The sequence below is a fragment of the Podarcis filfolensis genome (assembly GCF_964270895.1).
Source record: "Podarcis filfolensis genome assembly, chromosome: 2".
NCBI classification, from domain to species: Eukaryota; Metazoa; Chordata; class Lepidosauria; order Squamata; family Lacertidae; genus Podarcis; species Podarcis filfolensis.
In genome coordinates this window covers 73,439,060-73,463,254 of record NC_139605.1, presented here as the reverse complement: position 1 = coordinate 73,463,254, position 24,195 = coordinate 73,439,060, and the positions used below count along the sequence as shown (strand labels likewise).

General features: G+C 42.0%; 1 protein-coding gene across 1 annotated transcript in view; it reads right to left on the bottom strand.

The window, feature by feature from the left end:
- NEURL1B (neuralized E3 ubiquitin protein ligase 1B) overlaps window positions 1-24,195 on the bottom strand; it is a 188,588-nt gene that overhangs the window by 51,612 nt on the left and 112,781 nt on the right. The gene's annotated exons all lie outside the window — the stretch shown is intronic.

The following is a 24,195-nucleotide window of genomic DNA, read 5'->3' as shown; positions in this document are numbered from 1 at the left end:
CCCTCCATCCCGCCAGCGTAGGCGTGCTCTTTAAGCACACCTGAGCCTTCGCCCCGCTAAATGCTACCCACGTGGTCCTTGCTAACCTTGTGATCCCCCGCCCCCTACTGCATGCAATATACAAACAACGCGTCGACGTCTGCAGGAGAGAATCCGCTTTGCAATTCTGCAACACAATTCTGGCTGTGGTTGCCAGAAGCTCAGAATGGTTGCTGACAGGTGGATCCCACTTGCTTCATGCTTCATCGTTGACCACAACTGTACATCAAGTGTGGATGCACCACAGATTTTGTATTAGGGCATTACAATATTGGCAGTTTGATTTCAGATCCCTTTCTTAATTATTCCCAACTTGGAATTTTCCTGCTGCACACTGTGTCAGCATGTCCATCAACCTACAGCTCACCACAGCACCAAGGTCTCTTTCCTGGTCAATGCCACCAGCTCAGACTTTCCCCAAAATGTATTGGGGGGGGGTTGGTATTGTGCATCCCTTTACAATACTTGCATATCAAAACCCATTTGCTTTTTTAACGCTCATCCTCTCAGTTTGGAATTGGACCTCCTTAAGAACATAACTAGTCCTGCTGGATCAGCCCTATATCCATCTAGTCTGGCATCCTATTCTCACAGTGGCCAACCAGATGTCTATGGGAGGCATAGAATCATAGAATTATAGAGTTGCATGGGACCCCCAGGGTCATCTAGTCTAACCCAATGCAATGCAGCTACCTTTGTAAAACCATTAGTATACAAGCATAGCAAGAACAGTTTTCTTCAGTGGAAGTAAGTATGAAGAATACAAAAGGGGTAGAATTTAAGAAAGGCTGAAAGCTGGTAGAAGTTTCCTGCTCCCTGTTAGGCAGTTGGGTGATGATTTGAAAGGCTGAACATTATGTATGCTACACAATCATTAGGTAAAATAATGGCTTCTAATTCCAGAAAATCAAATGTATCTACTGTGACTATTAAAATATACTCTGGGAAGTCATTTTATTCAGCTGCCTCAGATTATACAACAGATCTTACTACTTTAGTCTTCTTCTAAAAATGCGACAAAATATCTAGGCATATGTAATCTCCCCCAAACCTTACAGGTTGTTGTTGTTTTACTGCAATAGTTAACACCACAGTGGCGTATGTGTTTCTATGAGCCTGCTGTTTCCTTTATTCAGTCAAGGGTAATTTTGCCCCTCTATTATTCTCTTGAGTCATTCCTAGTAAGGTCAATTTCAAGGATGTTTACTCCTGAAATGTGAGTTTCTTAGGAGTTCATTGTGAAATGATTCTCCTGTTTTGTATAAGCACACACTTAGCTGCCATTTTCAAGCATTCTTACTTCATGGAGCTGCTTGATGCCTAGTTTCAGGCCGCCTAATGTGCTCCAAGCTCTGCAACCCATCCATAAGGCTGACTGCAACACAATTATAATACAAGTATGATCTTTTTTGTGAATTTATACTGCACTCAAGATGAGGCTATTCTGTGCATATTATTCTCATAGACAAAAACCTTGATGTATAGGATCACAGGTTGAAAGTTGCCTTTTGTTCTGCCTTTATACTATCTCCACCACCCCTTAAATACCATAGGTTTATTAAAATATAAGCTTAGGTGGTACCCCAGTATTATGCATACACATCAGTGATAGTCATGTGGACGGGCACCTCCTCCAGACTCATCTGCAAGGATCTTTTGGCTATTTATTTAGCTAGCCATTCATATGGGCATTCAAGAGAGAGAGAGAGAACTACCTAAGGAAAATAAACCCAACCCTGTTACTTTGGTCTGTTGTATAATGTGTATCAGGTTCCTATGTATGTTTACTCAGAAGTCCTGCTTCATTCAGCAGGGCTTATTATAAGATGTGTGTACATAGGTCTGCAGGTTTGTAGCACAATTCTGTGCTTGCTTCCTAGGAGCTTAAGTCTACTTTGTTCAATTGAGATCTGAATGCAGCCCTGTACCTCAGGTTACAGACGCTTCAGGTTACAGACGCTTCAGGTTACAGACTCTGCTAACCCAGAAATAATACCTCGGGTTAAGAACTTTGCTTCAGGATGAGAACAGAAATCGCGCTGGGGCGGCGCGGCAGCATCGGGAGGCCCCCATTAGCTAAAGTGGTACCTTAAGAACAGTTTAAGGTTAAGAACGGACCTCCAGAACGAATTAAGTGCTTAACCTGAGGTACCACTGTATAGAGAAGTTTTAAATGTTTTATTGTGTTTTTAATATCTTGTTGGGAGCTGCCCAGAGTGGCTGGGGCAACCCAGTCAGATGGGCAGCATATAAATAATAAAAAATTATTATTATTATTATTATTATTATTATTATTATTACTCCTGTTTGTTGTAAAAGTAAAGCCTTTTTTGCAACTGTTGCACAGTATAAAGAAAGTGCCTTCTGCTTTTCCTTATGGCTTGGTCTATTGTTGTATCTGAGGACACACTTGCTATAATTATCTATAATTAGGGTGGCTTCAGAATTCATTTAAGATGATGGAGATACTTGTTTTACGGTATGTTGTTATCAGCTGATATTAGATACCAGATAACATGCTACAACATGTGCACACTAAAATTAGCCCAACCAGGTACTAATCAAGGTGCTTTTAGGGGCGTTGATCTTTGACTGATCCCACACAATGTCATACATGGACATTTGCATCACACCATGTTATCTAATAACACATGTACCAAATAACGTGATTTAATCTAACTGGTCCAGGTGATGGCTTATTAAATAATTACATCACTGTATGCAAAATCTGCCACAGCAAAAGCACCTCATTAACATCTCCATGAGTGTACAATATATTAAGGCATATTCTGATTGGTAGATTTTTTCCCCTGACACAGGTTGAAATTTTTTTAAAAGAGATAGAACAGTGATTTGTAAGAACGTGGCCAAACTTGGTTCCTTAGATTGGACTTTGTCAAGGAAAGAAAAACAGAGTGAAAGAATATGACCTACAAGTGACACAAAGGCGATCAACAGCCTCCAGAAAATGTAGGGGAAGGTGATGGCATACCAAGTGTAGTATTCAGCAGAGATACAAAACCAAAAGACCTATTGTGAAATTAATTATACAAATTCATTTTTTAAAAAGAGACTTTAACCAATCTAGACACATGTAGGCCATTTGCTCACCAAGGCAAATGCTAAACCTGTCCAATTTTTTTAAAAAAAAAATAATCACGGATGAGCTTGCTGAAATACAACATGCCCTTTTGAGAAAGAAAGTGTGTCCATACAAATAGGGTGGACAGAGTGAAAAATCCAGAGGGGAAAATGCTCCTTGTTAGAGAGCAAAAGGCAGGGGGCTGCTTTCCAGAAGGGAAACTTCCCTTCCTCTAATTCACATTTCTGAGGGAAGTGGGGCAGATATAATTATATGACTTTAAAAGGCATTAGAGTACAGAAGAGTTGTGGTCGTGTGCAGCGGTATTACCATGTTCTAAAAAGCAGCTTGCTTTTTTGCTTTCCAAAGGAACAGTGGCACAAAGAGTTGCTCCCACACAAGTCCCATTTATTTCAATGAAGCTTTCAAGGAAGTGCCACACACCTTACATTTCCACTTTGTATTTTTCATCTAGGGGCATAAATCAGTGGAGGAGTTATGCTTCCCTCATCCATCCTTCATGCACTACAGCAGTGACCTTATGTTACCTATAAGAGTATTCATTTAGATTTATCATGCTTGCCATATCTGAAGGTCTCAGGACATGTTACCGTGCTGACGTCTCATACAGCAAAGTCAACCACTCAGAATGCAATTGTTTTCCAAAAAGAAAAGGAAGAAGAGGAAGGCTAATCTCCATATTTTTGGGGAACAGGCTTGCATGATGTCCTGAAGCGATTAATATTTTGTCAGCAGGACCTGGGTGGGGAATGAGCAAAATCCAAATAATAATGATGCAGGATACATCAAGCATGAAACAAAGGCAATCAGTGCAGTGTATTTCCCGAAGCCTTTTCTTGAGGAAAATAAGTGCAGCCCCATTATTTTGTCAGAGCGACTATTATTTTGACAGCCAACACCTCCGTCCAGCTTTCTCTCCCACACGTTCAGACACAAAGGCGGAAAATTGAGAGTGTCTAATGTTCCTTTCAGGTTGTCTAATTTTACCCTAGTACTAGAGCAGATTGTCAGCTTGTCTTCCACTCTTTTTGTGCCCCTGATGGAGCAGGTGGGAGAATTCTACCTTGGCCTGAGCCTTGAATGGAAATCTGGCATCTATAAATTTCACTGACTCTCTTCCCACCATTCAGACATCCTACATTGGTTCTTTGGGGATTAAAGTCTTTTGTGAGTTTTCCTTCTCCAGTATCACCACCACATGAAGGCAATAAGACATCGCCTCCTCTTTCTTGAAGCCCTTCCTGATCAACTGGTACTTGGTATGGGCAAAACAGATCACATGACACCCATCTGTCAATCTTGGCCTGCAGGAGGGCAGTGGATTCAGTTCCCCACCTTACTCTGCCTTACTCTTACTTTTCTGGGAAGAGAAGGACAAACCTAGGGGCAAGAGTGATTTCAGGAGACCAAAGTGATGTACCTTCTTCATGCCCTGGAGGGAGGAGGGGCACCAGAGGGCCAGGTTTTGCTGTTCCAAAATACATTAGATTAAGAAAGTGGATGCTGGAAACGGCATCAAATATATTTGTTCGGGTGCATGTGAATATTTTCAGTGTCCTGTTCACAAAAGAATTACCAGTACAGTACTTTAATATAAAACCAAGAGTATAATCATAAGCCAACCAAAAGGTACAAAGAAATGACAGTAATCAACATCAAACACTAAGGAGGATCCCTTAAAAACTAATGGTTCAAGAAATCCAGTTCCATTATACGTTCAAGTGATATGCCACTTAATGCCTGAAAAGTGTTGACCCATGCTTATTAAACTGTTCCCTCCACACTTTAGAATGTCTTTTTATGGCAGTGGATGAGGAAACTGTGGCCCTCCAGATGTTGCTGGACTCCCATTATCCCCAGCCAGCAGGGCCAATAGCCAGGTTAGTGACAGTTTGAGACCTGCAATTATAGTCTATGGAGATCACTTGATCCCTCATCTATTGAAATAATGAATGAGTAAGGTCATGGGATTGCAGTGTTTAGCCCTGCCGCTAGACACCTGTCCTCCAAGCCCTCCTGCCATAAGTCATGCACATTCAGCAGGCATGTGAAGGGGGCTCTATGCCCTGTGCACATACACATGTACATGTGCAGAGCTCCCCCATGTGAAGAAGGATTCCAAATGAATCCTCATGTGGAAGAATTCTGTATACCTCAGACCACGTGTGGGGCCATTTCACAAGACTACCGGATGTGCATGTTGAGAGGGTACAATCCTGAAATCAATGCATGTTGGATGTTTATCTGAACACCCCTTCTGCCGACATATATTTCCTGACAACCCATTCCATGTTTTAGCCTTTTTGTGTCACTCGTTTCCACCACTTCAATCTGTCACCATAGCAACCTACCCAAAAGGCTTCAATGGTTTACGAGTAAAAGCCATCTTCAATTGGGGAATGGCGGGTGTTGCTGTGTGGCTCAATGGACGGTATGCAGCATAAATGGCCAACCTATTATAGGAAAGTAAACTATTTTGTAGGTTTGTCTAAGGTAGCTTCTTGACACAAGAAGCTTATCAATCTGCAATTCCACAGCCCTTCTTTTGCCTTTTTGCTGACAGGCGACCAACCATACCTTCCTTCTCAAGAGCTTAGGATCACATTGAAAGGGATAACCTACATTTATCTGCCTAGAGAAGGAAAGAAAGTTATGGAAATACAAAAATTCCCTTGAGGTTCAGCGTCACTGGGAGGAATTGTATATGTAACTCGAAATAGTTGGTGCTACCAGTCAAGATTCCTGCATTTCATAATGAGAGGTTTTACATAAATACAGGCTAATCACTTTTCAACAGCTGGCAAGATGAACATTGATACAAGCTCCGTAATACAGGTAGCCTACTTTCTCAGTTGCGTTTTGAGAAAAACAACCCTGCCCTTCTCCAACAACTGTAATGAATTCCCAATTGCTATATCCTATGCCTAATGAAATGCTTCAAAGCTTCAACTCATAATTGCTTCCTCTGGTTAAGTCATATCCCTTTAAAACTGTTTAGCTTTACGATTTTTACGTTACATCAACTAGTCTCATGATTAATTTGCATTATATAAATGGTGCTCTATATCCCTTCTGGAAGTGTCTGTTAACCAGGGATGGGACTGTATATTAACTAGTCACAAAGAAACAAAACAAACACATCCACAACACAAACGTGCCTCTTTAAGTTCACTTTTAGCACGCCCCTTACCCCAAAATGGCTCCTGTAAGCTGGTTCAGATAAAATAATAAATATCCGGGAAAATATGCATAGCAGCTTCAGAGCAAGTCAGGAATTTAAAGCAATTTCAAACCACGTTTTAAGATTCTATCTTATTCCAAAGTGGGCAAATTATTTGTTTACTTTGTTGCCTAACTCTGTAGTCCCAAGGCAACTTGCAATAAAAAATAGTAAAAGCAGCAAATTCATTTCAAATAAAAATAAAGAAATATAAAATACAGCAAACTCACCACCTAAAACAGCATGAACAAGTAGTAACAGAATGAAACAACAACCGTAGCTTCCCAGGTTCCGACGAAACAGAAAACTGTAGCTCATTATAGCCTTCTTGGTTTAATCAAGGCTTACAGCAAAGGTTGGTGGTGGTGGTTGTTGTTGTTTACCCACCCTTCACCCTAAGGTCCCAGGGCAGGTTACAACACTTAAAACCTAAGTTTGATATTAAAACACAATATTACACAATATTTAGAACAGTTTAAAACAACATGAAATTACAGAAATAGTTTAATGAACAGGTAATTTAATGTACTGTTGTACACATACTGTTGGGGGTGGGGGTTGGACAGGCTAATATTCTAAATAAAGCAGCAGCAGCAGGGGGCACTCCAATATGCTGCGAATGACAATTCCATGAGGCAGCAGCTGCACCCATAGTGCACAAGAAAATGTGGAACTGGTTGGAGGGGAGGAGAAAAGTTAAGAGCTATGCCATGAAAGAAGGTGAGGGGCTTGTCTTGTGGGAGAACTGGGGGAGTCATTAAAGTTGCAGAGCAGGAGATCTGACTATACTCCCCCTGTGGAAGTCCCAATTAAAATTAATGTGGGTTTAGATTGAATTGTATGCTTACATGATGGAGTTTTATATTTAGTTTGTTTGGAAGCTTTCAGAGGGGAGGGTTAAGTTTTAAAAAATGTTGTAGCCCCACGAACCTCCTAGACATAATAAAAATACATTGGGAAGACGACATAGGCTATGAGATTAACCCCACTCAGAGGATCAGAATGTGGTCTAACCCCGCCCCCCAATCCGTATCAACAAGAAGGAGAGAACTCACTCTGAAACGCATCTACAGGTGGTACTTAACACCAAGGAAATCAGCGCTAATACGCCCAGGAACCTCACCAAAATGCTGGAGAGGGTGCACCTCCACAGACACATACATACACATGTGGTGGGAATGCCCTAAAATCCAACTATTTTTCGACAACAGTCATACAAGAAATATGTAAAATAACTAAGCAAGTATTAGAAATCACCCCAGAACTGGCCCTACTAAACATATTCCAAGACAATAATGCCCACTCACATCACAAAGAACTCATAACCCACCTACTCTCAGCAACCAGAAACATCATAGCCAGACACTGGAGAGACCTGTCAGGAGTAAGGATGGACCAATGGTACCAAATAGTATGGGAAACAGCCCTACTAGAAAAATTAACCAACAAACTGAAACTGACACGGGGACAAATAGAAGATACCTTCACCCCGGTATGGCTCCCCTTTATCACATACACAGCCCAACAAGACAATGACAAGAATCCACCAAGAGCGGACTTCCGGGTTAGCGCGATCGACTAATGGCGGATTCCCTCCGAGCTCTGGAGGGAATCTGCTCAGTAGGGGACGGGTCCTGCCGCGGCGGCGACGCGGGGACCCTCAGAAACCACAGGCGCTGAAGCCTGTGGACTTGGTGACTCGGCGGGCACCATTTGCGCCCCCCGACCCGCGAAGGAGCCTTTTTAAAGGCTTCGGAACGGGGGACAGGGAGAGGCGCGGTGCTGTGAGTCGACTGCTTCCCCTACGGAGTGAAGCCGCATGCCATGGTCGGAGAGCGCTGACTTCTTCCTGTGAACATTTGGACTAAAAGTAACAACCCGTGAGTAATACGGAAATTGGATTTAAAATTTCTTTTTTGGATTTGGCACGAGCGGGGAAGGCGCAAAGAGGAAGTCCGTCTCCCCGTCTTGTAAACATCTTAAAGCAAGGACTAGATAACTAAGGTTGAGAGAACACCTTCTTCTTGAGAGGATAAAAGTAATTAATTTCACGTTTTGGCAGTATAAGTGACTTTGCTGGAGGATAAGAGTAAATTTTGAGAGTGGAACCGTCACCCCTCCCCCCAGGACCCGGGAGCGATCCGTGAGAGAGCCTGTTGAAGAGACATAGAAGATTTTGACAGCTGTCAAACTAGCTGTCAAAGCTGGGGAAAAAAGAGAACTTTGTTTCTGTTGCCTCGGCTGGTTATATTTGTTACATTCAGGTAATAAATTGTTGAAAATAAAGAGAAAAAGTTAATTTGACTTTTGGATTGGAGCTGGAAGGAATACTAAGTAACCAGAACTCCTCTAGAGGGGGCTCTGGGACATTACAAGAATGGCTGCAAGTGGAAAAATACTGACTGAACTGGAGAGGGCTTTCTTTCTCCTGGGAAAATTTCAAGAACAAAGCAATGTTTTGGCTACAAATGTTACAACATTGAATGAAACAGTAAATAAACTTGCTGAAACTGGAAGGGACTTGACTCAAGTCTTTGTATCAGAACAAAAAGATTTTGTAACTGAGCTAAAAAATTTTGCAGCTGAACAAGAAAAGAAATCCGAGAAATTTGTGAAAGTGGGGAAAGAGATACATGACAATTTAGAGAGAAAGGAAGGAGGAGCTATAATGCCGCAGATGATTAAGGAGAGCCAGAGGCCTGCTAAGATGGATATAAAGGAAAAGAAGAATGAGATTATGAAAATCTGGTTTGAATGGAAGAATGAGGAATGGAGAGATCTCCTCATGTGGAGATCTGAAGACTTATGGATTACAAACCTGACTAAAGTGGAAGCTGGAGTTTCTGGGACATTTGGACTTAAAAGAAGTAAGAAACAAGATTTGGACTACAATTTTAAATATGGAGGTCTGGCTGGAAGAAACATGGACCTTATTGGGACAGAGCTTCTCCGAGATTTGGTGTTTAATATAAAGGACTACCAAAAAACCCGGCAGAGAGGAAATGAGAGAGACTTTAGAGCCTCGGACGTGAGGTCACCAGGCTGACAGCAGATAGACTGATGGACATCTGTTGGAGCTTGAAACCGGGAAAGGCGGGGAGTGGGGTTTTGGGTATCCAAAGGGTGTACAATTATACTTTGTTTTTATATACTTTGTTTTGTTACTTATATTAAAATGGGGAACTCGTGAAAGGGAATTGGGGTCGATCTTAGAAAAAGATATTAAGAATAAGTACTGATGCATAAAGACTGAGGTTTATGTTAAAACTGGTTAACCAAAAGGATTTAAATATAATAAGGTAAAATTTGGGGATAAGAACTTGCTGAACTAAAAATTGAATTGGAATACAAGAAGGGGAGGTGTGGGGAAGTCAAGGAAATATGTTATTGAAAGAAAGGAATGTAATTATATGTGTGTTTTTTATTTTTTATTTTTTTTGTTTTTTCTTTATTTTTTGAAAATTTCAATAAATATCTTTATAAAAAAAAAAAGGATCCACCAAGAGCATACAAATCAATATGGCTAACCTGATTCAAAAACACCCATCCACCCCACTCAAAAACAAAAACAAAGTTCACCACAGCCAATCACAAACAAGCAACCACACCCTAGGCCAACTCCAATTTCTCTCGCCACCAAAGGAACACAAGCGAATAGCAAAGAGAACCCGCACAAACGAAGCTGACACAAAACCCCCCCACACACATTAAGCAAATTAGAAACATTGCCTCCCGACCCCACCCCCACTCTTCTTTCCCCCCTCCATCTCTTCCCCCCCTTTTCTTCTTAATGTAACCCTAATGTCTCAACAAATGAAACTGACCTATGGAAAATTTAACTTGAAAAAAGAGACATAGCGCATACCTTTGTAAACCAAGAAAACTTTAATAAAAGTATTTTTTAAAAAAAATAATAATGTAGTGAACTTGAGCTCCAGATAAGGCAGAGCATGAATTGAAGCAAACAAATAAAATTGTTGCATCAACAGGAGGCTGGCATAATAAATCCTTAATTACACTTTCATTTGGCATCTTTCTAAACAGCAGGGATTCCACATCACTGTCATCCTATGCCTCTGGCACTTTGAAACTTGGATGGTTACGGTAGCTTCCAAGCTATCTTGAAATCTATTTCCAATTTCTCTGTGTTAGCTTTCAAAAGCTCCCAGTGAAGTCTTTATAAGCCACCTTTCTATGACCTTATGTCCCATCCTCCTTGTTTCTTTTCATGCCTACTGTTAGGGTAATAGGATTTGGTTGCATGTGTGATTGTACACTAAAGGGAAATGACCTGAAAGTGCAGTTATGCATTCCACAGCTTAAAGCACTCCTGATACAACGTGTTGCTTAATGGTTGCTCCAGGGGAGAGATGGGGCATCAAACAGACTAAAGTAAAATGGTCTTTATTAAGAACTGGTAAGATCCATTGTTCTTTCTCTTCATGCCTCTGGGCCTGCTGCTGAAAAACATGGGGGCCTAACTTCCTCAATCTTAAAAGGAAGGTGCCCTTAGAAATACAGTCACATAGTTCAACTAAACCCAATTACCATAATTGTCAGCTGGTCTTAGGGGCTTGCTATGGGACGCAGGTGGCGCTGTGGGTTAAACCACAGAGCCTAGGACTTGCCGATCAGAAGGTCGGCGGTTCAAATCCCCATGACGGGGTAAGCTCCAGTTGCTCGGTCCCTGCTCCTGCCAACCTAGCAGTTCGAAAGCACATCAAAGTGCAAGTAGATAAATAGGTACCGCTCCGGTGCGAAGGTAAACGGCGTTTCTGTGCACTGCTCTGGTTCGCCAGAAGCGGCTTAGTCATGCTGGCCACATGACCTGGAAGCTGTACGCCGGCTCCCTCGGCCAATAAAGCGAGATGAGCGCCACAACCCCAGAGTCGGCCACGACTGGACCTAATGGTGAGGGGTCCCTTTACCTTTCTTTATGCACTTGCAATGGGATGGGCACAGGGCTTTACAGGTGCTGCTGATTAGTGGTGCCTGCAAACATCCTTTGGCCCAGGTGCATGTTTTCCTGCTCATCTTTTCCCGCCCAGTGGGTGTAGGGAAAGTGGGTGTGGCTTGGCCGAAACAGCCTAGCAGGGAAAATGGAGAGGCCTGCCCGACCTAATTAGGCCCCTGGGCTGGGGTTCCCCCACCTCTGCCCTAACACCTGCAGCATGGGAGGGAAGTCAGCTCAGCCCTACCTGGAAGCCTCTGTCCTCCTCATCTCCACCCATCCCTTTCATCCTACCCCTTCTCATAACTGCACAACATATAAATATACATGATTATATTATACTCTCTTCCCACTCTATGGAGTGTTCAAGGGAGGGTGAACAGAAAAAGAAGGATGTTATTTGAGAAACAGACTACTAGGTACATGACAAAAACATACTGAAATGCTAATACTACATGCAGTGCAATGGGAATCACTCCTTTTTCTATCACAATGCTTTTTTAACCAGTTCCAGTTATACACTCTTTCCTCCCACCATCCAGTAACTGAAAGGCTCTATTTAAGAAAGGGAAACTAATCTAGTTTTAAGCATCACAGGACTAGCTGAGAGCAAATCATGCCTTGGTCAGAGACCTTGCCTTGTGATCTGGTTGCCTCAAAGCCAATAGGCAGAGAACATTAGTAATAATCACCCTAGCCAGAACAGACCTAATTGATTGATTCCCATAATGAACATTCAAGAGCTGTTTGTTTAGGAAGGATTCGCGTACACTGTGTCCTCAATTCTTGCAGAGAGCTATTGTGCCACCCACACGGCTTAAATGCTGAAAGCAATTGTTTTCCTTCCCCTGCTCCTCCTGACACAAGCACAGGATGCCCAGGGTCTCAACAGGTCGTGCAAAGGAACAGTTTTCTTGAAAGTTGAGGGGGAGTCAAGGGAAGCAGGAGCTTCCAAGCACAAGCAAAGGAAAACCTGCACCCGCCAAAGACCATCTCAAACTGTTCTTGGCCGCAAAGAAACAGAAGGTGTTTCCTGCCTCAAGTCTCTACAGAGCCTCCAGGAGACTTAAATTATGGCATTGTTTGTTTATCCAAGTGTCAAGAGAAGTCAGGGTGAGGCATGGGGAGTGGCCATCCTCAAACCACATTCTTCAGAAACACAGTTAACTGCTCCAAGTGGTGTTGTTGTTTAGTTGTTTAGTTGTGTCCGACTCTTCGTGACCCCATGGACCAGAGCACACCAGGCACTCCTGTCTTCCACTGCCTCCCGCAGTTTGGTCAGACTCATGTTTGTAGCTTCGAGAGTGGTATGTAGCTCCAAGTGGTATGAAGCCTCAAATGGCCTATAAATTCACAATCCTCAGGCCACTGGTGGCTTGCTCAGTTGTTTGATAAACTTCCCCAGGCAAGTGGCTAAAATGAGCACTGCAAACATCTGTGAGCTGCTGCAATGCAGGGATGGGTCATCAGGTGCATCTACAGCACTAGGCATTCAACCGACCAAGCAACAGTGGGCATCTTTGAAAGTGTTATCCTTTGGGAAATGTACCATAAATTGGATGGAGGTTTGCATATAATGTGGATATTAAAGCACATGCAATTTGCATTCAAGATACGCAAATTAGACAGGGAAAAGGCCATGCATGACAAGAGTCCTGAATCACTTCTGTACAGCCCTTGCTTTCAGTTTTGAGTGGGGTGTATCAGCCAGGAAATAATTCCTTTTAGGTGGGATGCACAACAAGAGTTCTCCCTAAGACTCTCTATATTGCAAAATATTACACTGCTGCTTTGAATTATAATCTACCTGGAAATCACAGTTTTTGTCCACTAAGTTTTGAGCCTCATATATATATGCTCCTGCAAGCTTTTCTCAGTAATTCTTAGGACTAGGGGTTTTCTTCTTTCCTAAAATTTAAAATAGTCTCCTCATTTTGACAAAAGCCTGGGGCTGCAAAGATTAATTAGCAGCTTTCTGCTTATATGCAGAAAAAGTAATGAAAGCCACAGAATCAATGTTCTAAACAATCTCTGATTCGCACCCCAATCTCTGAGCGGTGCAAGATTCCAGGGGTTCCAGCCACTCTTACCCAGGGTTCATGTTTCCTTTTGGAAATGAGGCACAGCGGAAACTGTGGTGTCTTTATGATATATGGTTTATTTACACATATATGCAGCCTGAGTTCACGATGGAGGGGCTCACAGCATTAACACTCCAAGAGGGTCTGGCTTCCTCCATAGGAGCAGCCTAGCAGAGATTCAATATTGTGCTCTGCTTGCTACTCTGCTTGGATCTCAGTCACATAACTCCTAACTCTAACCTCTTTAAGCTCTGGCTTTATCTTCTAACTGAGTTGAGGGAGGGGCCCCTCCTATTTGCCCAGAGCCCCTTCTCTTTGGCTTTCCTAATGGCTCATCACCTTCCATTTGTCCTCCTAATGGCCCATCACTCCAGATTTCCTGGAAACAGGAGGCTTAGTTTAGCTTAATTAGCTCACTGATTCCAGGGGAATAGAAGTATCTGGCACATAACTGAATACACTTGGGGACTGGCATCCAGTTTTAACACCCCAAGCCTTGATTAGATTCTAACACTTACTGGCTCCAGAAGTTTAGGGGTGCCTAGCACCCACAATCTCATAACAATACTTGACCAGAAACCGCACTGAAGAAATTTTAACAGGGGGGAAATCACTGAGTTTTGTTTACTGTAAACCATAAGTTTAACATTTTCAGTTAGGCAACAATCCTGTACATCCTTACCTGGTAGTAACGCCTGTTGCTTTTGGATCCCAACACCCCACCCCACCTGGACTGATGCAGCCACCTGCCAGAATTGAGAATTTGGCTTTGCACAGTGAATTATCTTCCCACAACACACACACACACACACACACACACACACACACAGGAATCTGGACTCAAGGAAAAGGGTGTGCGGGTGGGTGTTTTAAAGGCAAGCATGGTATACAGGAGGCAACCCTCCAGGTGTCTACTAATAAGGGAACCATATGCTAACAATAAGATATTATTTCCTGCTGGGCTATGTAAGTTGCAACCCACAATTTAGCTGTATGATGTGGTATTGTATAACACTATGGTAGGTACATATACCTATTTTAGAGGTGGGTAAGAATTGCTCTGTCTTTGTAAGGAGAACATGAAAAACACAGAAAATGGGGCATTGCTTCCGTAGTCATGACCTACAAAGAACTTGAGGCTCGGAATATTTAAACATAACCAAAAAAAGTCAAATTCAGCTATTTTCCTAGCACAACAAAGAAACAGTGGGCATTTAATGCCCTAACAACAAGCAACAATCTCAGGCTCCCCTATCACATTGAGATAGAGTCACTCACTAATGAAGAGTACGTGGTGTTTGGTTTTTTGGTTTTTTTTAATGTTTATGAACTTTATGTGTGTCTTTTTAACAGGAGCTCACAAAGCGGTGTCCATTAAAATACAAAAATGATGCTCGGTTATATATTTATTTATAAGGCAACAATTTCAGCAAGCAAAATGTTCTCTAAATTAGAATGAGGCATGCTTGTTGATGCCTGCAACATTGATTCTCCACACACACACAACCCAGCAAAAGACAATGTAGGTCTGCTCTTTTGGCTTTTATAGTAGCCCGGTACACCCAAATTCAGAAAGTGATGCTTTTTCTGGCATGGAGAAGGGGGGGGGGAGGGGGTAAACTTCACCAGCTTATTTTCTGTGTGCCGTGATGCTGTTAAAGGCACAGAGGGATCTATAAGCAAACTTGGCCTTCCAGATCACTAGTTCAATAAGCAAACAAATTTTACTGATGAGAGTTGGTGCAAGAGGCTCTTGCAGAGTTGACCCCCCTTTTCTAAAGAGAGAATGCATGCATCACATGGAGCTGTGTGAGGCACCTCAGCTCTTTGCTATTATTTTGCCAGTAAGAGTTGTTAGAAAGGGTTACAGCCTAGGAAACATTTGCTTTTATTATTAAAAATCATAGATGATCCAAGGCAGTTTCCAGGACTAACCTAAACAGCATTCATAATGTGTGTGTGATCTTGCCTTCTGAATATATGTGAATTCAACATCCCAGACGTGTTCAACTGCAAAAATATTGAAAAAGAAAAATGCATGCTTTTGGATTCCCCCTCACCCACCCCTGAAGGCATTGCTGCTGAATGGTGCAGGAGCAATTAAGCTTCATGTTGCCCAGGCAACATGGCATGTGAGATATGAATACTGCATGTACTCTGCTAGGGAGACCTATAGCTAAAAATACATACATAGTTACTCATGTAAATGTTATACCATAATTTCAAACTTCACAGTTGGTTTTCCCTCTCTATAATCTGGTAATACATAATTCAAATACATTAATTCATCCACTACGAATCTAATAGACCCCAGCCGGAGTGGGCAGATACAAAAGAGGGCAGGGTCTTTAATAGCAGTAATGTAGACCAGCGAATTTCAACATGTGCAGCTTCTCATACAAGCTACCCTTGTCGAAATTCCATCTTCTACAATGCTACTCAGACCCTGCAATCGCCATCTGAGACCCTTCTTTGTGTGACTCCTCCACAAGAGGTCCAGAGAGCGGAAACACAAGAACAGGCCTTTGCTGCTGTGGCTCCCTGTTTGTAGCATGATCTCCCCAGGGAGGTCCGCCTGGTGCCTTCATTACAAATCTTTAGACAACAGGCAATACATTCCTATTCTCCCAGGCCTTTGACTAATTAAACAATCTATGGCCTTTTAAACGTGTTGAAGGGTTGCTGATTTTGTTTATTAGTGCATTTTTGTGTTTTTATACTGGAAACCGCCCCATGATCCTCAGATGAAGAGCAGTATAGAAATTTAATTAATAAACGAAATAAAATAGCAGCACTATATAACAGGCAATTGCTCAATGGCAGAATGCATGATTTACCGTATTTTTTGCTCTATAAGACTCACTTTCCCCCTCCTAAAAAGTAAGGGGAAATGTGTGTGTATCTGCCAACAGTCCCTGATTCAATCCCTAGCATACCTAGTAGGAAGGGCAGGAGGAAGAGGAGAACCCCATGTTGCAGAGCTGGATAAATGTCTTCAGTCTGAAGCCCTGGAGAATTACTGCCAGTGACAGTAAGCAGTTGCCACTGGTTTTATTGCCTTGCTCCTGTGGCTGTCAAGCAGTTCAACACCCAGAAATTTAGCAGGTGAAGCTTTTCCTGCCGTAGGGACCTAGGAAGCCTTATATGAGTCAAACCGTTGGTCCATCAAGCTCAATATTGCCTACATTGTCTGGCAGCAGCTCTCCAGGATTTAAGACAAGGTTCTCTCCTAGCCCTATCTGGAGATGCCAGAGAATGAACACAAAACCTTCTGCATGCAAAGCAGATGCTCCAGGAAAAGCTTCAGCTGCTACATTTCTGTGTATCAGGCTGAGGTTAAAAGCACAGGAGAAGTTTTAAAAGCTGGCAGCCTTAACTGGGACAGATAGATCAAGAGAGAGTGTCATATGGCTGAATAGGTGAAATCACATGAATGCTTCCCTACTGGAAAGTAGACTAAAGAATCCGCTTTAAACCAGCTACTATCATAGAAGAGCTTTTTAACCCAGCTGTGTTAGGTGGACTAAAACCCAGCAGTCTTGAACTGCACATCTGTAAATGCTATTACCAATCCCCTTAAGCCATATATTCCCCCATGTTTTGTTAAAAATAAACAAATCCATATTTGGTAAAAGTGTCCTTAGCCATCCAAAAAGCTCTGACACACATTCTGAAAGCTAACACATGTCCTCCAGTTAGCTGCCGGCCCCCATTCTGAATCCCTAAAGCTTGGCTCTGCTTCTGTCTCTGATTGCAATAGATGTGCTGCTGTGAAAATATTTCAAGAGGAGCCACATGCCTATTTAGGGAGGAGAGGGTCTCAAGAGGCAGGCTGTAGGTGAGGCATTCTAGAGGCTAAAGATATCCCCATAGTAGTTATTAGAATAAGGTTAGATTAGATTTAAAGTCAAGATTTAATTTGTTGGGACATCAGTTTTCATTTTTCATATGGTATGGGGCAGTGCTATTTTTTTCTAGAAAAAGAGGTGCCAGAACTCACCATGAACACCTCCCTTGTTCTTTTAGAATGGCAGTGGTGCCCACCTGAGAGATGCTGGAACTGAGTTCCCGTTAGTCCCCCCTGGAAAAAAAGCCCCGGTCAGGGGCCTAAGAAACTGAGAGGCCCTGATCATAGTGCTAAATTCTGCATGCTGCTCTTAAAGAAGCAGAATTATGCTGCGAATATATTACAAACAAAGATTAAATATTCAGAATTGGCAACTGGAAGTCAAGGATTAACTTGTTTAGGAGATTGAAGAGGAGATACAAACCTATAATCTCCATATCAGTAGACGGTTTTATGGGTCCCTCAGCAGATAACATCTGATGGCTGCTTAGTAAAGCATATGCAATTAGTTGCCTGGTCACGCTTTCTTTCCCATAGATAAGCAGACACTTCTTAGAGTTCATCCACACACTTATCTCTCAATCCTGAGAGCTATATGGTTCCTTCAGTATCACCTGCATTTCATATGTCCTTTCTCCCTGCAGTGGCTCCTTGGCTGTCTTAGTGAGTTTCCATATTCTCATAACTCTATACAAGCAGAACAGCAGCAAGAGTACTAGGGAGGCACAAAACTGTTTATTCAAATACAGAAAACAACAACAAATGATCACATTCCTATTAACCAGGCAGAGTGTGGAAGGAGGACAAGTGCTCTGTGATATTTATTTTAGGTGCATGATTGGCTCCATCTCCCTTCTAACTCCTGTAAGATTCAGCAGAGGTAGGTTGACCTCCGATGACAAATATATCTATACTCCTGTTCCTTGAAATGTTCCGCTTGAAGCCAGCTCAGCTGTCCCATCACAAGATTCCTCACATTGTTCCCCTTTTGCCCAGGAAAGCATCTTTTATAAGGAAAGGAGCATGAGGTCTTGTGGACAGCCAAAGTGGTATAACACCAGAAATTTTGCAAGCAATGTGTCTTAGAAAAAAGCAGGTTGAGGACTCCTTGACACTGATGTACAAACAGTTCTCTCCACACTGACCCATTTTTTCTTGTACTATCCAGTGCCTAGAAAAAACAATGCCACAAAGCTGCATGAGCATGCATTGGTCAAATGAAAGAGCAATGCACCCTCGTTTGTTAAGCACCTGTTACAAATAGGTCACTCCATCACTGCTGAATTCTTTGCATACTTGCTCTGAAGCATCCTATGTTCCTGATCCAAGTGAAAATCATTTGGTCATGTTATATGGCATAATGGCCTGATCCAATCACATAGCACTTGTGCTTTAATGTGCATGTACTTAACCACCTGTAAGAAAAAAGGAAACAAGGTCTCTGCTTTACAAATGTAGAGTGATGAAGCAGACTTCAAATGTGGAGATAAGATAGAACTATGAGCTACAGCAAGGGTGTTACATTGCTGCGACAAAATCTGTGACTACCCAATACAGTGGGACCTCTAGTTACGAACTTAATTCGTTCTGGAGGTCCATTCTTAACCTGAAAGAGGCGTGCTTTCACTAATGGGGCCTCTTGCTGCTGCTGCACCGCCGGCACACGATTTCCGTTCTCATCATGGGGCAAAGTTCTCAACTCAAGGTAACTCTTCCAGGTTAGTGGAATTTGTAACCTGAAGCGTTTGTAACCTGAGGTGTTTGTAACTCGAGGTACCACTGTACAAAAGGAAGAACTTTTTCCACACATGATTTACCATATACCAAGCCAGTAGATATGCTGGCGCTGACTTAGATGCTTAATTTTAAAATAATTAGAAAAAAATTATGGGAGATAGGTCTATCAACAGCTATTAACGTCTATCATCAAACGGCAATATATTTCCAAATATCAGACACTGAAGGCAAACAATGAAGGAAACTGATGCTTTCATGCTCTGCTTGTAAAGGTCCCAGAGGCATCTGACTTACTCCTGCTGGAAACAATGTTGAGCTAGATTGAGGGTAGTCAACGGAGTGCTGGCAACTATTACTAACATCAACTGATATTCAAACTCTGAAATACTTTAAAAAATAATAATAATGGATGTGCAGTAGTGATATGTGGTTGCAGTATGAGAATAGCTTGCCATATTTATGTCCAGGTTCCACCAAACTTAAGATGCCGCAGAGAATCAACCACCTTCCCCTCAAAAAAGAACCTTTTGGTGAATTAAACTTGTGACTGCAAAAGACATATATGCCAATTGCAGAAACACGGGTATTCAGATTATAACATTTCAGTTTCTAAGCTTTCCTCCTCCTTTCCAGAAATGATTCTTCACTCCTGACTATATAGCTGTGCGGAAATATTTCCCCCCAGCAAACATGCATTTACAAAATTAGCACAGGGAGCCAATTTGGTAGAGATTCGTGATGTCTGAACATACCCTTTCATGAACTTGCATGGTCACGATGTCAGTGCAAGATAAAACAGCCCTGGAGCCAAACATTCCCAAATATGGAAACAGTAATGCCATCTACTTGCAACCAAAAATAGGACAAGGCACAAAGCAACTTTATCTGAAGGATGGAAAAGAACCTTTGGAGACAGTGGTAGCCATTCGCACTCATGCTGGACCCTCACTATTGTTCTAAGGAGCATCCACAGGTATAGAAATATTCAGGATACATTCTGAGACTTAATTCTTTTTTGGCCACCCTCTCCCAGAACATGGAGAATATCAGCTCAGTCCTTTGATTTATTTTGCTGCTGTTGCAGTTCTTAATTTAACATTGGAGATACAATCTCTTAAATGCCCTACTCATGTGGCGTGTTTTTGCTCTTTGAAGAGCAAAAAACCCACTCCATTTTGGCAAGGTAGGGGCCCTCAAATGGCTGCATATTTTTAATAATAAATCATCATACTCAAGTTTCCCAAAGTGTCACATTACTGTCCTCAGAAAAAAGAAAAAAATTGGCAGGCGGGAGAACGAGAATTCTCCCTACGCATTTGTCATTACATGAAAAACTATCTTCAGTGCTGCCTGTGACCTCCTACGAGTAAAGATTTGGAGAGTGAAGTCATCCAATTGTAAGGCCATTCTGAGAACAGAATACGTCTTTGCCTGCTTTGCCAAGCACTTTGCACCCACTTGGGCATTTGATATAATTAAACTTAAGCCCATATCTTTCCAAGCCTGTTCTTCTAGCATTTCGGCAACCAGCATTCAGCATCCTTGGGTGTGTCTGACATGTCGCTGCCTTTATCCCTGGACAAGTGACAAAGGATCCAATCCACAATGTCCTTCTCAGGGGCACATTTTGCAAGACAAAGTTTACGACCAAATGCATTCTGTGTTTTCATCCTTGTAGCAAAACAACCAGCAACGGCATGGCTCAAGCAGTATTTCTGAACTATACTATTTTCTGGTCCGACAATCCACTCCCAACTGACAGCCAACAAGGAAAGACCTCACATTGTAGGAATGTTGCAGAAGCTGCTGCATATACTGTTTCCTTTGTTGAATTCCACCCGCTTCTTCCCTACCCATTTTTAATTTCATGAAACAAGGCCCAGTTCTAGCAGGCGAGGAAAACAAAACTAGATCTTGCTTCTGTTTCCCCTGAAGGCCAAGAAAACAGATTTTAAAAATGTGCTAAGTGGGTGTTTGGTAGGACAATCTCTCATAACTCAGTTTTAATTCTTGGTTGTAAAAAAAAGAACATTAGAAGAACTCTGCTGGATCAAGTCAAAGGCCCTTCATGTCCAGCATCCTCTTCTGGGACTGCATAGCCATTGTGGCGAGTAGCCACTGATAGACTTATCCTCCATCAGGAAGGCAGGAAGCATTATGCTGTAGCCAGTTTTCCATTCTTCCCTCCCTCTATTGTAACTCTCCAAAGCAGCTGTGCAATAAACTTCCACCTATAGCTGAATGTTCCTAAAGTGCCACAGACCAGTGGAGACTACAAGATGCCCTAATAAAACTCCGTAAACTATAAAGGGTCGGTTTACACTGACAAATGATTTTGCTGTTGATTTCACTGCATGTCAATATCCATATAATTATTTGAAAGAAAAACTCCATACATCAGTGGGAATGGATGTGAGAACTATGAACAAGTTGTCAGTGTAGTTATGGGCACTTGTTTCTGTACAATATTATAGCATTGGAAAGGCAAGCTCCTAAACCTATGTACAGTGAAAAATGTGAACCAGCTCAAAGGGAATGGTCAGATATTAGCATAGGAGGAAATGGCATCCTAACCCTTCCTCCAGTACTATTTTTCTGCTGAAAATAGCCACCCACAATCCAGTTGCTATTCATCTCCAGAATGGAAGAGATTTGTATCCATATCTGTTCCCCAGCAAGGGCAAAGCAACTGACAGAGGCAATGTTGAGTGGGAAAGTGGCACATAGGAAATGGTTAAGAAGTTTCCTTTCCCCGTCTCCCATGTCATTGTTTCATTTAAAATTATGTGGGAACTGCATGTTATATGCAGTTCTGTACACCTTGGTTGGATCTATCTAAGTAATCAAGTAGAACAGTTAAAAAGTAAGAGATAATGCTGATGATGTGGCAAAACCTTTCCTGGACTGCACCACATCAGACCATATATATGTGGTTGGTTGTATGTTTTAATCCTGCAGCATATGCAAAAATGCTACACATAAAAATTAGTATGTCCATGGAAGAGGCTGTGCTAGCAACCTTCTCTCTGACAACTAGTTTTCTATCTACTGGGTGTTTATCTCAGCAGAACAGAATTGTATGTCTCCATCTGAATTCTTTAGTGGTACATCTAGGAACAAATATCCCACCTCAGCTGCTGTTAATGTAGAGCTGGCCACTGTTAGGTGATGGGTGGTGGCAGGACTAGATAGTGGAAGGAAAGTGTGGGGTGAGGCCAGGAAACAGACTGAGGGAGAATATCTGCTGGCCTAAATGCAGAGGGAAAAGATTTTCAGAGTGGTAAGCATTTCTTCCTTTCTTTCTTTCTTTCTTTCTTTCTTTCTTTCTTTCTTTCTTTCTTCATGAATTACGTCCATTCATTAGTTTTGCAACTGGTGTTAAAGAAGCACTGAGTTTTATGGAAAATTGCATTACTAGGTCAAAATTGCATTGCTAGGTCATCCTAGCTTTCGAAACACTCGTATTAGTTTTACTGGAGTATCACCAGAGATAAACATTGTCTTTGACCTGAATTATGACATCAAGTAAGATGAGGGAGGAAAACCCACGCTGGAGTAGAAAATTCATAAATAATGGTCATACTCGCATGCAATGACCCTTACTGGTAAATTTGAAAAAGGAGCAATGACAATAGCAGTCTCTGCTATGTTGAAATAAGTTTATAAATTCAGTAGATTGCCATGTCCCATAAATCTCAAATGGTTTCCAAACAAATCCAATGTGTTTTCATAGCTGCTAATGTTAAAATCTTCCCCAAGGGTGTATAGGCCTAAACCTGCTATCTCAGCTGCTAAATAAAGACAGGATATTAAACAATAACAACAAAACTTAAGAATCGGCAGCTTAGGGATGAAGACAAGGGCCCTGCAGCTGTGGAATTTAGTCTTAACTTACATGAACCTTCCAAAGTATGCCTGAAAGTTTGGGAAATACAGAGAATACCTCTTTGGATTGAGACACAAAAGCTCCCCAACTAATATTCAGCTTGGTTAACTCCTGTCAGTCCCTATTTAATCAATATGGCACCAAGACCACATCCACCATAACAGATAAAGCAGCAATCACGAAAAGGCAGACTTTATCAATGTCCTAGCATGAAATTTCTGCTTATTTCAAGCTGTACAGAGGTGGTGGTATACAGGCCACCTCTACATGCAGAATGTAGTGTACATTGATTTTTACAATGCCTTGGAGAGTGTGCTGGGCAAAGCCTAGTTACAGAAGTGAGCAAAATGGTAAACCTGTACCAGATTTTGTGTGTACCAGTACTCTACACACAATCACCTTCATGCATGCTACCAGCGGGCTAGTATGCTACCACCATCATACAATCAGTGGTAGTAAGAGGGCATATACAAAAAAAGTAATGAACACTCATCTAGAAACTGTTTTTGAAACTATTAAACAAGCATAAAATGGGAGAAGAATGGAAGACAATTCCACTTTTATCTGCATGGGTGAAAAATCCTCAAAATATGCTGTGGGGGGGAATGTTACATATGACTGATGATGATGATGATTAACCTTCCCTTCATCAGAAGGTCTCAGGGTCGAACATTGGGTTGGAATATTTGAGCCAAATCACTTATAGAAGGTGTATCAGTGCTGGGTGAGTGTGTGAAAGCAGCAGAGCTGTTGGCACCTATATAGACACTGGGCTGCTAGCTTGGTGGGTGCTGCAAAATGAAAGAGACTGAGTAACAAGCGATGCAGAAGTTGTTGAAAGCAGCTGTTTGATTCTGCCTCAGACAGACACAAAGGATTGTTCTAATGTGTCAATAATCATCTCAAGCCAAAATGGCAACGTCACAACCGAGTCTAAATTAGCAGACCATCTGGACTTCAGGAGGTCTAAGCCTGTTGTACCATGGCTTGCAAACAGTGCCTTTTTTCTAGAAAAATTGGTGCTAGTACTCACCATGAAGTTGTGAGAGAATGTTCCACACTTTTTAGCCTCAAGAAAAAGAGTACTTCCTGAAAAAAGGCACTGCTTGCAAAGATCCTAGCCTTTCTTCTTCTCCGGCTTCATGCGAAAGCTCCGTAGTAGAATGCAAAGGTTGTGTCTGGCTGTGAGTACACATCCACATGGTATTATGTAAACGGTAAACTAGTCCAAAGGGAAATCAGGGGTTAAGTTGAAGCAGAGAATGTACTAAAGGGCACCCAGGAGCAAGGTGAAGATGCTGAGTTGTAAGCCTGTTTTAAAGGAGTCTGTT